Below are 13,026 nucleotides of genomic sequence, written 5' to 3' on the forward strand. Positions count from 1 at the left end.
TCCTGCCGGGGCCGCCCTGAGTGGCACCACCACGGTGCTGGTTTGGCCCCAGCGGGGCGTGATGGTAGCTTTTGCCACAGATGTTTGTGGTGGTTTACATATTTTATCCCTGGCACTCTGCTATCCGGAAGCCTAGCTCCTCACTTCGAGGACACGGTCACAAAGCTCAGTCCTGCCGGGGCCACCCTGAGTGGCACCACCACGGTGCTGGTTTGGCCCCAGCGGGGCGTGATGGTACCTTGTGCCACCGATGTTTGTGGTGGTTTACATATTTTATCCCTGGAACTCTGCTATCCGGAAGCCTAGCTCCTCACTTCGAGGACACGGTCACAAAGCTCAGTCCTGCCAGGGCCGCCCTGAGTGGCACCACCATGGTGCTGGTTTGACCCCAGCGGGGCGTGATGGTACCTTGTGCCACAGATGTTTGTGGTGGTTTACATATTTTATCCCTGGCACTCTGCTATCCGGAAGCCTAGCTCCTCACTTCGAGGACACGGTCACAAAGCTCAGTCCTGCCGGGGCCGCCCTGAGTGGCACCACCACGGTGCTGGTTTGGCCCCAGCGGGGCGTGATGGTAGCTTTTGCCACAGATGTTCGTGGTGCTTTCCGCATTTTATCCCTGGCACTCTGCTATCCGGAAGCCTAGCTCCTCACTTCGAGGACACGGTCACAAAGCTCAGTCCTGCCGGGGCCGCCCTGAGTGGCACCACCACGGTGCTGGTTTGGCCCCAGCGGGGCGTGATGGTAGCTTTTGCCACAGATGTTCGTGGTGGTTTCCGTAATTTATCCCTGGCACTCTGCTATCCGGAAGCCTAGCTCCTCACTTCGAGGACACGGTCACAAAGCTCAGTCCTGCCGGGGCCGCCCTGAGTGGCACCACCACGGTGCTGGTTTGGCCCCAGCAGGGCGTGATGGTACACATTGCCATAGACGTTTGTGGTGGTTTCGGGTTGTAGCCCTGGCACTCTGCTGTCCAGAAGCCTAGATCCTCATTTGCAGGACACGGTCACAAAGCTCAGTCCTCCCGGGGCCTGCCCTGAGTGGCACCTCGTTGCTGGTTTGGGCCCAGCGGGGCATGATGGTACCCTGTGCCACAGATGTTTGCAGTGGTGTCGGGGAGTGGCAGGGTGGGTGTTCAGGATTGTGCATATCTACTAGATTACTCCTGCTTGTTCTGTATTTTGGGACAGAGGGTATTGGGTTGGGGATCTTGGGAGGATGAGAATAGAGTATAACTGGGTTGCCCTTCATCAAGAAGGATGGGTACTGCCGCTGCTGATACAGCTGCTGCAGACATAGTAAGCTGCTTTCATTTCTTGGATGCACAAAGACGAGGCCCTTGTAGGGCATTGTTCCCTTTCTGATATGTCCTGCCTTACCGTTGCCACCGACATGGCCTGAGCTCGCATGGTGTTCTGTGCCATGACTGCTGGCCGTCCCTCCCGCACAACTCCCTGTGTGTTATTGTTGGCAGATGGAATGCCTCAGCTCACCGGCGGCTGGAGCCTGGGCCTTCTTGGGAGCGACAGGCAATGCAGAGGTGTTGTCAAACAGCTTTCTGGCCACGTTTTCCCGTGGTGGTAATCTCAGGAACCGGCTGGCTGCTTTAGGTGTCAAAATATGATCAATGCCCTACAGTTCAGTACTGCCGTGGACCACCCTGAGTGGCACCACGCTGCTTGTTTTGCCCCAGCGGGGCGTGATGGTACCTTGTGCCACAGATGTTTGTGGTGTTTTACATATTTTATCCCTGGCACTCTGCTATCCGGAAGCCTAGCTCCTCACTTCGAGGACACGGTCACAAAGCTCAGTCCTGCCGGGGCCGCCCTGAGTGGCACCACCACGGTGCTGGTTTGGCCCCAGCAGGGCGTGAGGGTAGCTTTTGCCACAGATGTTCGTGGTGCTTTCCGCATTTTATCCCTGGCACTCTGCTATCCGGAAGCCTAGCTCCTCACTTCGAGGACACGGTGACAAAGCTCAGTACTGCCGGGGCCGCCCTGAGTGGCACCAGCACGGTGCTGGTTTGGCCCCAGCGGGGCGTGATGGTAGCTTTTGCCACAGGTGTTCGTGGTGCTTTCCGCATTTTATCCCTGGCACTCTGCTATCCGGAAGCCTAGCTCCTCACTTCGAGGACACGGTCACAAAGCTCAGTCCTGCCGGGGCCGCCCTGAGTGGCACCACCACGGTGCTGGTTTGGCCCCAGCGGGGCGTGATGGTAGCTTTTGCCACAGATGTTCGTGGTGGTTTCCGTAATTTATCCCTGGCACTCTGCTATCCGGAAGCCTAGCTCCTCACTTCGAGGACACGGTCACAAAGCTCAGTCCTGCCGGGGCCGCCCTGAGTGGCACCACCACGGTGCTGGTTTGGCCCCAGCAGGGCGTGATGGTACACATTGCCATAGACGTTTGTGGTGGTTTCGGGTTGTAGCCCTGGCACTCTGCTGTCCAGAAGCCTAGATCCTCATTTGCAGGACACGGTCACAAAGCTCAGTCCTCCCGGGGCCTGCCCTGAGTGGCACCTCGTTGCTGGTTTGGGCCCAGCGGGGCATGATGGTACCCTGTGCCACAGATGTTTGCAGTGGTGTCGGGGAGTGGCAGGGTGGGTGTTCAGGATTGTGCATATCTACTAGATTACTCCTGCTTGTTCTGTATTTTGGGACAGAGGGTATTGGGTTGGGGATCTTGGGAGGATGAGAATAGAGTATAACTGGGTTGCCCTTCATCAAGAAGGATGGGTACTGCCGCTGCTGATACAGCTGCTGCAGACATAGTAAGCTGCTTTCATTTCTTGGATGCACAAAGACGAGGCCCTTGTAGGGCATTGTTCCCTTTCTGATATGTCCTGCCTTACCGTTGCCACCGACATGGCCTGAGCTCGCATGGTGTTCTGTGCCATGACTGCTGGCCGTCCCTCCCGCACAACTCCCTGTGTGTTATTGTTGGCAGATGGAATGCCTCAGCTCACCGGCGGCTGGAGCCTGGGCCTTCTTGGGAGCGACAGGCAATGCAGAGGTGTTGTCAAACAGCTTTCTGGCCACGTTTTCCCGTGGTGGTAATCTCAGGAACCGGCTGGCTGCTTTAGGTGTCAAAATATGATCAATGCCCTACAGTTCAGTACTGCCGTGGACCACCCTGAGTGGCACCACGCTGCTTGTTTTGCCCCAGCGGGGCGTGATGGTACCTTGTGCCACAGATGTTTGTGGTGTTTTACATATTTTATCCCTGGCACTCTGCTATCCGGAAGCCTAGCTCCTCACTTCGAGGACACGGTCACAAAGCTCAGTCCTGCCGGGGCCGCCCTGAGTGGCACCACCACGGTGCTGGTTTGGCCCCAGCAGGGCGTGAGGGTAGCTTTTGCCACAGATGTTCGTGGTGCTTTCCGCATTTTATCCCTGGCACTCTGCTATCCGGAAGCCTAGCTCCTCACTTCGAGGACACGGTGACAAAGCTCAGTACTGCCGGGGCCGCCCTGAGTGGCACCAGCACGGTGCTGGTTTGGCCCCAGCGGGGCGTGATGGTAGCTTTTGCCACAGATGTTCGTGGTGGTTTCCGTATTTTATCCCTGGCACTCTGCTATCCGGAAGCCTAGCTCCTCACTTCGAGGACACGGTCACAAAGCTCAGTCCTGCCGGGTGCGCCCTGAGTGGCACCACCACGGTGCTGGTTTGGCCCCAGCGGGGCGTGATGGTAGCTTTTGCCACAGATGTTCGTGGTGGTTTACATATTTTATCCCTGGCACTCTGCTATCCGGAAGCCTAACTCCTCACTTCGAGGACACGGTGACAAAGCTCAGTCCTGCCGGGGCCGCCCTGAGTGGCACCAGCACGGTGCTGGTTTGGCCCCAGCGGGGCGTGATGGTAGCTTTTGCCACAGATGTTCGTGGTGCTTTCCGCATTTTATCCCTGGCACTCTGCTATCCGGAAACCTAGCTCCTCACTTCGAGGACACGGTCACAAAGCTCAGTCCTGCCGGGGCCGCCCTGAGTGGCACCACCACGGTGCTGGTTTGGCCCCAGCAGGGCGTGATGGTACCCATTGCCATAGACGTTTGTGGTGGTTTCGGGTTGTAGCCCTGGCACTCTGCTGTCCTGAAGCCTAGATCCTCATTTGCAGGACACGATCACAAAGCTCAGTCCTCCCAGGGCCTGCCCTGAGTGGCACCTCGTTGCTGGTTTGGGCCCAGCGGGGCATGATGGTACCCTGTGCCACAGATGTTTGCAGTGGTGTCGGGGAGTGGCAGGGTGGGTGTTCAGGATTGTGCATATCTACTAGATTACTCCTGCTTGTTCTGTATTTTGGGACAGAGGGTATTGGGTTGGGGATCTTGGGAGGATGAGGATAGAGTATAACTGGGTTGCCCTTCATCAAGAAGGATGGGTACTGCCGCTGCTGATACAGCTGCTGCAGACATAGTAAACTGCTTTCATTTCTTGGATGCACAAAGACGAGGCCCTTGTAGGGCCTCGTTCCCTTTCTGATATGTCCTGCCTTAGCGTTGCCACCGCCATGGCCTGGGCTCCCTTGGTGTTCTGTGCCATGACTGCTGGCCGTCCCTCCCGCCCAGCTCCCTGTGATGTTATAGCTGGCAGATGGAATGCCTCAGCTCACTGGCGGCTGGAGCCTGGGCCTTCCTTGGGAGCGACAGGCAATGCAGAGGTGTTGTCAAACAGCTTTCTGGCCAAGTTTTCCCGTGGTGGTAATCTCGGGAACCGGCTGGCTGCTTTAGATGTCAAAATCTGGTCATTGCCCGACAGTTCAGTACTGCCGCGGACCACCCTGAGTGGCACCACGCTGCTGGTTTTGCCCCAGCGGGGCGTGATGGTACCTTGTGCCACAGATGTTTGTGGTGGTTTACATATTTTATCCCTGGCACTCTGCTATCCGGAAGCCTAGCTCCTCACTTCGAGGACACGGTCACAAAGCTCAGTTCTGCCGGGGCCGCCCTGAGTGGCACTACCACGGTGCTGGTTTGGCCCCAGCGGGGCGTGATGGTACCCATTGCCATAGACGTTTGTGGTGGTTTCGGGTTGTAGCCCTGGCACTCTGCTGTCCGGAAGCCTAGATCCTCATTTGCAGGACACGATCACAAAGCTCAGTCCTCCCGGGGCCTGCCCTGAGTGGCACCTCGTTGCTGGTTTGGGCCCAGCGGGGCATGATGGTACCCTGTGCCACAGATGTTTGCAGTGGTGTCGGGGAGTGGCAGGGTGGGTGTTCAGGATTGTGCATATCTACTAGATTACTCCTGCTTGTTCTGTATTTTGGGATAGAGGGTATTGGGTTGGGGATCTTGGGAGGATGAGGATAGAGTATAACTGGGTTGCCCTTCATCAAGAAGGATGGGTACTGCCGCTGCTGATACAGCTGCTGCAGACATAGTAAACTGCTTTCATTTCTTGGATGCACAAAGACGAGGCCCTTGTAGGGCCTCGTTCCCTTTCTGATATGTCCTGCCTTAGCGTTGCCACCGCCATGGCCTGGGCTTCCTTGGTGTTCTGTGCCATGACTGCTTGCCGTCCCTCCCGCCCAGCTCCCTGTGATGTTATAGCTGGCAGATGGAATGCCTCAGCTCACCGGCGGCTGGAGCCTGGGCCTTCCTTGGGAGCGAGAGGCAATGCAGAGGTGTTGTCAAACAGATTTCTGGCCAAGTTTTCCCGTGGTGGTAATCTCGGGAACCGGCTGGCTGCTTTAGGTGTCAAAATATGGTCATTGCCCGACAGTTCAGTACTGCCGCGTACCACCCTGAGTGGCACCACGCTGCTGGTTTTGCCCCAGCGGGGCCTGATGGTAGCTTTTGCCACAGATGTTTGTGCTGGTTTACATATTTTATCCCTGGCACTCTGCTATCCGGAAGCCTAGCTCCTCACTTCGAGGACACGGTCACAAAGCTCAGTCCTGCCGGGGCCGCCCTGAGTGGCACCACCACGGTGCTCGTTTGGCCCCAGCAGGGCGTGATGGTAGCTTTTGCCACAGATGTTCGTGGTGCTTTCCGCATTTTATCCCTGGCACTCTGCTATCCGGAAGCCTAGCTCCTCACTTCGAGGACACGGTGACAAAGCTCAGTACTGCCGGGGCCGCCCTGAGTGGCACCAGCACGGTGCTGGTTTGGCCCCAGCGGGGCGTGATGGTAGCTTTTGCCACAGATGTTCGTGGTAGTTTCTGTATTTTATCCCTGGCACTCTGCTATCCGGAAGCCTAGCTCCTCACTTCGAGGACACGGTCACAAAGCTCAGTCCTGCCGGGTCCGCCCTGAGTGGCACCACCACGGTGCTGGTTTGGCCCCAGCGGGGCGTGATGGTAGCTTTTGCCACAGATGTTCGTGGTGCTTTACGCATTTTATCCCTGGCACTCTGCTATCCGGAAGCCTAGCTCCTCACTTCGAGGACACGGTGACAAAGCTCAGTCCTGCCGGGGCCGCCCTGAGTGGCACCACCACGGTGCTGGTTTGGCCCCAGCAGGGCGTGATGGTACCCATTGCCATAGACGTTTGTGGTGGTTTCGGGTTGTAGCCCTGGCACTCTGCTGTCCTGAAGCCTAGATCCTCATTTGCAGGACACGATCACAAAGCTCAGTCCTCCCGGGGCCTGCCCTGAGTGGCACCTCGTTGCTGGTTTGGGCCCAGCGGGGCATGATGGTACCCTGTGCCACAGATGTTTGCAGTGGTGTCGGGGAGTGGCAGGGTGGGTGTTCAGGATTGTGCATATCTACTAGATTACTCCTGCTTGTTCTGTATTTTGGGACAGAGGGTATTGGGTTGGGGATCTTGGGAGGATGAGGATAGAGTATCACTGGGTTGCCCTTCATCAAGAAGGATGGGTACTGCCGCTGCTGATACAGCTGCTGCAGACATAGTAAACTGCTTTCATTTCTTGGATGCACAAAGACGAGGCCCTTGTAGGGCCTCGTTCCCTTTCTGATATGTCCTGCCTTAGCGTTGCCACCACCATGGCCTGGGCTCCCTTGCTGTTCTGTGCCATGACTGCTTGCCGTCCCTCCCGCACAGCTCCCTGTGATGTTATAGCTGGCAGATGGAATGCCTCAGCTCACCGGCGGCTGGAGCCTGGGCCTTCCTTGGGAGCGACAGGCAATGCAGAGGTGTTGTCAAACAGCTTTCTGGCCAAGTTTTCCCGTGGTGGTAATCTCGGGAACCGGCTGGCTGCTTTAGATGTCAAAATCTGGTCATTGCCCGACAGTTCAGTACTGCCGCGGACCACCCTGAGTGGCACCACGCTGCTAGTTTTGCCCCAGCGGGGCGTGATGGTACCTTGTGCCACAGATGTTTGTGGTGGTTTACATATTTTATCCCTGGCACTCTGCTATCCGGAAGCCTAGCTCCTCACTTCGAGGACACGGTCACAAAGCTCAGTCCTGCCGGGGCCGCCCTGAGTGGCACCACCACGGTGCTGGTTTGGCCCCAGCAGGGCGTGAGGGTAGCTTTTGCCACAGATGTTCGTGGTGCTTTCCGCATTTTATCCCTGGCACTCTGCTATCCGGAAGCCTAGCTCCTCACTTCGAGGACACGGTGACAAAGCTCAGTACTGCCGGGGCTGCCCTGAGTGGCACCAGCACGGTGCTGGTTTGGCCCCAGCGGGGCGTGATGGTAGCTTTTGCCACAGATGTTCGTGGTGGTTTCCGTATTTTATCCCTGGCACTCTGCTATCCGGAAGCCTAGCTCCTCACTTCGAGGACACGGTCACAAAGCTCAGTCCTGCCGGGTGCGCCCTGAGTGGCACCACCACTGTGCTGGTTTGGCCCCAGCGGGGCGTGATGGTAGCTTTTGCCACAGATGTTCGTGGTGGTTTACATATTTTATCCCTGGCACTCTGCTATCCGGAAGCCTAACTCCTCACTTCGAGGACACGGTGACAAAGCTCAGTCCTGCCGGGGCCGCCCTGAGTGGCACCACCACGGTGCTGGTTTGGCCCCAGCGGGGCGTGATGGTAGCTTTTGCCACAGATGTTCGTGGTGCTTTACGCATTTTATCCCTGGCACTCTGCTATCCGGAAGCCTAGCTCCTCACTTCGAGGACACGGTGACAAAGCTCAGTCCTGCCGGGGCCGCCCTGAGTGGCACCACCACGGTGCTGGTTTGGCCCCAGCAGGGCGTGATGGTACCCATTGCCATAGACGTTTGTGGTGGTTTCGGGTTGTAGCCCTGGCACTCTGCTGTCCTGAAGCCTAGATCCTCATTTGCAGGACACGATCACAAAGCTCAGTCCTCCCGGGGCCTGCCCTGAGTGGCACCTCGTTGCTGGTTTGGGCCCAGCGGGGCATGATGGTACCCTGTGCCACAGATGTTTGCAGTGGTGTCGGGGAGTGGCAGGGTGGGTGTTCAGGATTGTGCATATCTACTAGATTACTCCTGCTTGTTCTGTATTTTGGGACAGAGGGTATTGGGTTGGGGATCTTGGGAGGATGAGGATAGAGTATAACTGGGTTGCCCTTCATCAAGAATGATGGGTACTGCCGCTGCTGATACAGCTGCTGCAGACATAGTAAACTGCTTTCATTTCTTGGATGCACAAAGACGAGGCCCTTGTAGGGCCTCGTTCCCTTTCTGATATGTCCTGCCTTAGCGTTGCCACCGCCATGGCCTGGGCTCCCTTGGTGTTCTGTGCCATGACTGCTTGCCGTCCCTCCCGCCCAGCTCCCTGTGATGTTATAGCTGGCAGATGGAATGCCTCAGCTCACTGGCGGCTGGAGCCTGGGCCTTCCTTGGGAGCGACAGGCAATGCAGAGGTGTTGTCAAACAGCTTTCTGGCCAAGTTTTCCCGTGGTGGTAATCTCAGGAACCGGCTGGCTGCTTTAGATGTCAAAATCTGGTCATTGCCCGACAGTTCAGTACTGCCGCGGACCACCCTGAGTGGCACGACGCTGCTGGTTTTGCCCCAGCGGGGCGTGATGGTACCTTGTGCCACAGATGTTTGTGGTGGTTTACATATTTTATCCCTGGCACTCTGCTATCCGGAAGCCTAGCTCCTCACTTCGAGGACACGGTCACAAAGCTCAGTCCTGCCGGGGCCGCCCTGAGTGGCACCACCACGGTGCTGGTTTGGCCCCAGCGGGGCGTGATGGTAGCTTTTGCCACAGATGTTTCTGGTGGTTTACATATTTTATCCCTGGCACTCTGCTATCCGGAAGCCTAGATCCTCACTTCGAGGTCACGGTCACAAAGCTCAGTCCTGCCGGGGCCGCCCTGAGTGGCACCACCACGGTGCTGGTTTGGCCCCAGCGGGGCGTGATGGTACCCTTTGCCATAGACGTTTATGGTGGTTTCGGGTTGTAGCCCTGGCACTCTGCTATCCGGAAGCCTAGATCCTCATTTGCAGGACACGGTCACAAAGCTCAGTCCTCCCGGGGCCTGCCCTGAGTGGCACCTCGTTGCTGGTTTGGGCCCAGCGGGGCATGATGGTACCCTGTGCCACAGATGTTTGCAGTGGTGTCGGGGAGTGGCAGGGTGGGTGTTCAGGATTGTGCATATCTACTAGATTACTCCTGCTTGTTCTGTATTTTGGGACAGAGGGTATTGGGTTGGGGATCTTGGGAGGATGAGGATAGAGTATAACTGGGTTGCCCTTCATCAAGAAGGATGGGTACTGCCGCTGCTGATACAGCTGCTGCAGACATAGTAAACTGCTTTCATTTCTTGGATGCACAAAGACGAGGCCCTTGTAGGGCCTCGTTCCCTTTCTGATATGTCCTGCCTTAGCGTTGCCACCACCATGGCCTGGGCTTCCTTGGTGTTCTGTGCCATGACTGCTTGCCGTCCCTCCCGCCCAGCTCCCTGTGATGTTATAGCTGGCAGATGGAATGCCTCAGCTCACCGGCGGCTGGAGCCTGGGCCTTCCTTGGGAGCGAGAGGCAATGCAGAGGTGTTGTCAAACAGATTTCTGGCCAAGTTTTCCCGTGGTGGTAATCTCGGGAACCGGCTGGCTGCTTTAGGTGTCAAAATATGGTCATTGCCCGACAGTTCAGTACTGCCGCGGACCACCCTGAGTGGCACCACGCTGCTGGTTTTGCCCCAGCGGGGCCTGATGGTAGCTTTTGCCACAGATGTTTGTGCTGGTTTACATATTTTATCCCTGGCACTCTGCTATCCGGAAGCCTAGCTCCTCACTTCGAGGACACGGTCACAAAGCTCAGTCCTGCCGGGGCCGTCCTTAGTGGCACCACCACGGTGCTGGTTTGGCCCCAGCGGGGCGTGATGGTAGCTTTTGCCACAGATGTTCGTGGTGCTTTCCGCATTTTATCCCTGGCACTCTGCTATCCGGAAGCCTAGCTCCTCACTTCGAGGACACGGTCACAAAGCTCAGTACTGCCGGGGCCGCCCTGAGTGGCACCAGCACGGTGCTGGTTTGGCCCCAGCGGGGCGTGATGGTAGCTTTTGCCACAGATGTTCGTGGTGGTTTCTGTATTTTATCCCTGGCACTCTGCTATCCGGAAGCCTAGCTCCTCACTTCGAGGACACGGTCACAAAGCTCAGTCCTGCCGGGTCCGCCCTGAGTGGCACCACCACGGTGCTGGTTTGGCCCCAGCGGGGCGTGATGGTAGCTTTTGCCACAGATGTTCGTGGTGGTTTACATATTTTATCCCTGGCACTCTGCTATCCGGAAGCCTAACTCCTCACTTCGAGGACACGGTGACAAAGCTCAGTCCTGCCGGGGCCGCCCTGAGTGGCACCACCACGGTGCTGGTTTGGCCCCAGCGGGGCGTGATGGTAGCTTTTGCCACAGATGTTCGTGGTGCTTTACGCATTTTATCCCTGGCACTCTGCTATCCGGAAGCCTAGCTCCTCACTTCGAGGACACGGTCACAAAGCTCAGTCCTGCCGGGGCCGCCCTGAGTGGCACCACCACGGTGCTGGTTTGGCCCCAGCAGGGCGTGATGGTACCCATTGCCATAGACGTTTGTGGTGGTTTCGGGTTGTAGCCCTGGCACTCTGCTGTCCTGAAGCCTAGATCCTCATTTGCAGGACACGATCACAAAGCTCAGTCCTCCCGGGGCCTGCCCTGAGTGGCACCTCGTTGCTGGTTTGGGCCCAGCGGGGCATGATGGTACCCTGTGCCACAGATGTTTGCAGTGGTGTCGGGGAGTGGCAGGGTGGGTGTTCAGGATTGTGCATATCTACTAGATTACTCCTGCTTGTTCTGTATTTTGGGACAGAGGGTATTGGGTTGGGGATCTTGGGAGGATGAGGATAGAGTATAACTGGGTTGCCCTTCATCAAGAAGGATGGGTACTGCCGCTGCTGATACAGCTGCTGCAGACATAGTAAACTGCTTTCATTTCTTGGATGCACAAAGACGAGGCCCTTGTAGGGCCTCGTTCCCTTTCTGATATGTCCTGCCTTAGCGTTGCCACCACCATGGCCTGGGCTCCCTTGGTGTTCTGTGCCATGACTGCTTGCCGTCCCTCCCGCACAGCTCCCTGTGATGTTATAGCTGGCAGATGGAATGCCTCAGCTCACCGGCGGCTGGAGCCTGGGCCTTCCTTGGGAGCGACAGGCAATGCAGAGGTGTTGTCAAACAGCTTTCTGGCCAAGTTTTCCCGTGGTGGTAATCTCGGGAACCGGCTGGCTGCTTTAGATGTCAAAATCTGGTCATTGCCCGACAGTTCAGTACTGCCGCGGACCACCCTGAGTGGCACCACGCTGCTGGTTTTGCCCCAGCGGGGCGTGATGGTACCTTGTGCCACAGATGTTTGTGGTGGTTTACATATTTTATCCCTGGCACTCTGCTATCCGGAAGCCTAGCTCCTCACTTCGAGGACACGGTCACAAAGCTCAGTCCTGCCGGGGCCGCCCTGAGTGGCACCACCACGGTGCTGGTTTGGCCCCAGCAGGGCTTGATGGTAGCTTTTGCCACAGATGTTCGTGGTGGTTTCCGTATTTTATCCCTGGCACTCTGCTATCCGGAAGCCTAGCTCCTCACTTCGAGGACACGGTCACAAAGCTCAGTCCTGCCGGGTGCGCCCTGAGTGGCACCACCACGGTGCTGGTTTGGCCCCAGCGGGGCGTGATGGTAGCTTTTGCCACAGATGTTCGTGGTGGTTTACATATTTTATCCCTGGCACTCTGCTATCCGGAAGCCTAACTCCTCACTTCGAGGACACGGTGACAAAGCTCAGTCCTGCCGGGGCCGCCCTGAGTGGCACCACCACGGTGCTGGTTTGGCCCCAGCGGGGCGTGATGGTAGCTTTTGCCACAGATGTTCGTGGTGCTTTACGCATTTTATCCCTGGCACTCTGCTATCCGGAAGCCTAGCTCCTCACTTCGAGGACACGGTGACAAAGCTCAGTCCTGCCGGGGCCGCCCTGAGTGGCACCACCACGGTGCTGGTTTGGCCCCAGCGGGGCGTGATGGTAGCTTTTGCCACAGATGTTTCTGGTGGTTTACATATTTTATCCCTGGCACTCTGCTATCCGGAAGCCTAGATCCTCACTTCGAGGACACGGTCACAAAGCTCAGTCCTGCCGGGGCCGCCCTGAGTGGCACCACCACGGTGCTGGTTTGGCCCCAGCGGGGCGTGATGGTACCCTTTGCCATAGACGTTTGTGGTGGTTTCGGGTTGTAGCCCTGGCACTCTCCTGTCCGGAAGCCTAGATCCTCATTTGCAGGACACGGTCACAAAGCTCAGTCCTCCCGGGGCCTGCCCTGAGTGGCACCTCGTTGCTGGTTTGGGCCCAGCGGGGCATGATGGTACCCTGTGCCACAGATGTTTGCAGTGGTGTCGGGGAGTGGCAGGGTGGGTGTTCAGGATTGTGCATATCTACTAGATTACTCCTGCTTGTTCTGTATTTTGGGACAGAGGGTATTGGGTTGGGGATCTTGGGAGGATGAGGATAGAGTATAACTGGGTTGCCCTTCATCAAGAAGGATGGGTACTGCCGCTGCTGATACAGCTGCTGCAGACATAGTAAACTGCTTTCATTTCTTGGATGCACAAAGACGAGGCCCTTGTAGGGCCTCGTTCCCTTTCTGATATGTCCTGCCTTAGCGTTGCCACCACCATGGCCTGGGCTCCCTTGGTGTTC

The sequence above is a fragment of the Furipterus horrens genome, unplaced genomic scaffold, assembly GCF_987537825.1.
Source record: "Furipterus horrens unplaced genomic scaffold, mFurHor1.1.pri manual_scaffold_7, whole genome shotgun sequence".
In the NCBI taxonomy this organism is placed as follows: Eukaryota; Metazoa; Chordata; class Mammalia; order Chiroptera; family Furipteridae; genus Furipterus; species Furipterus horrens.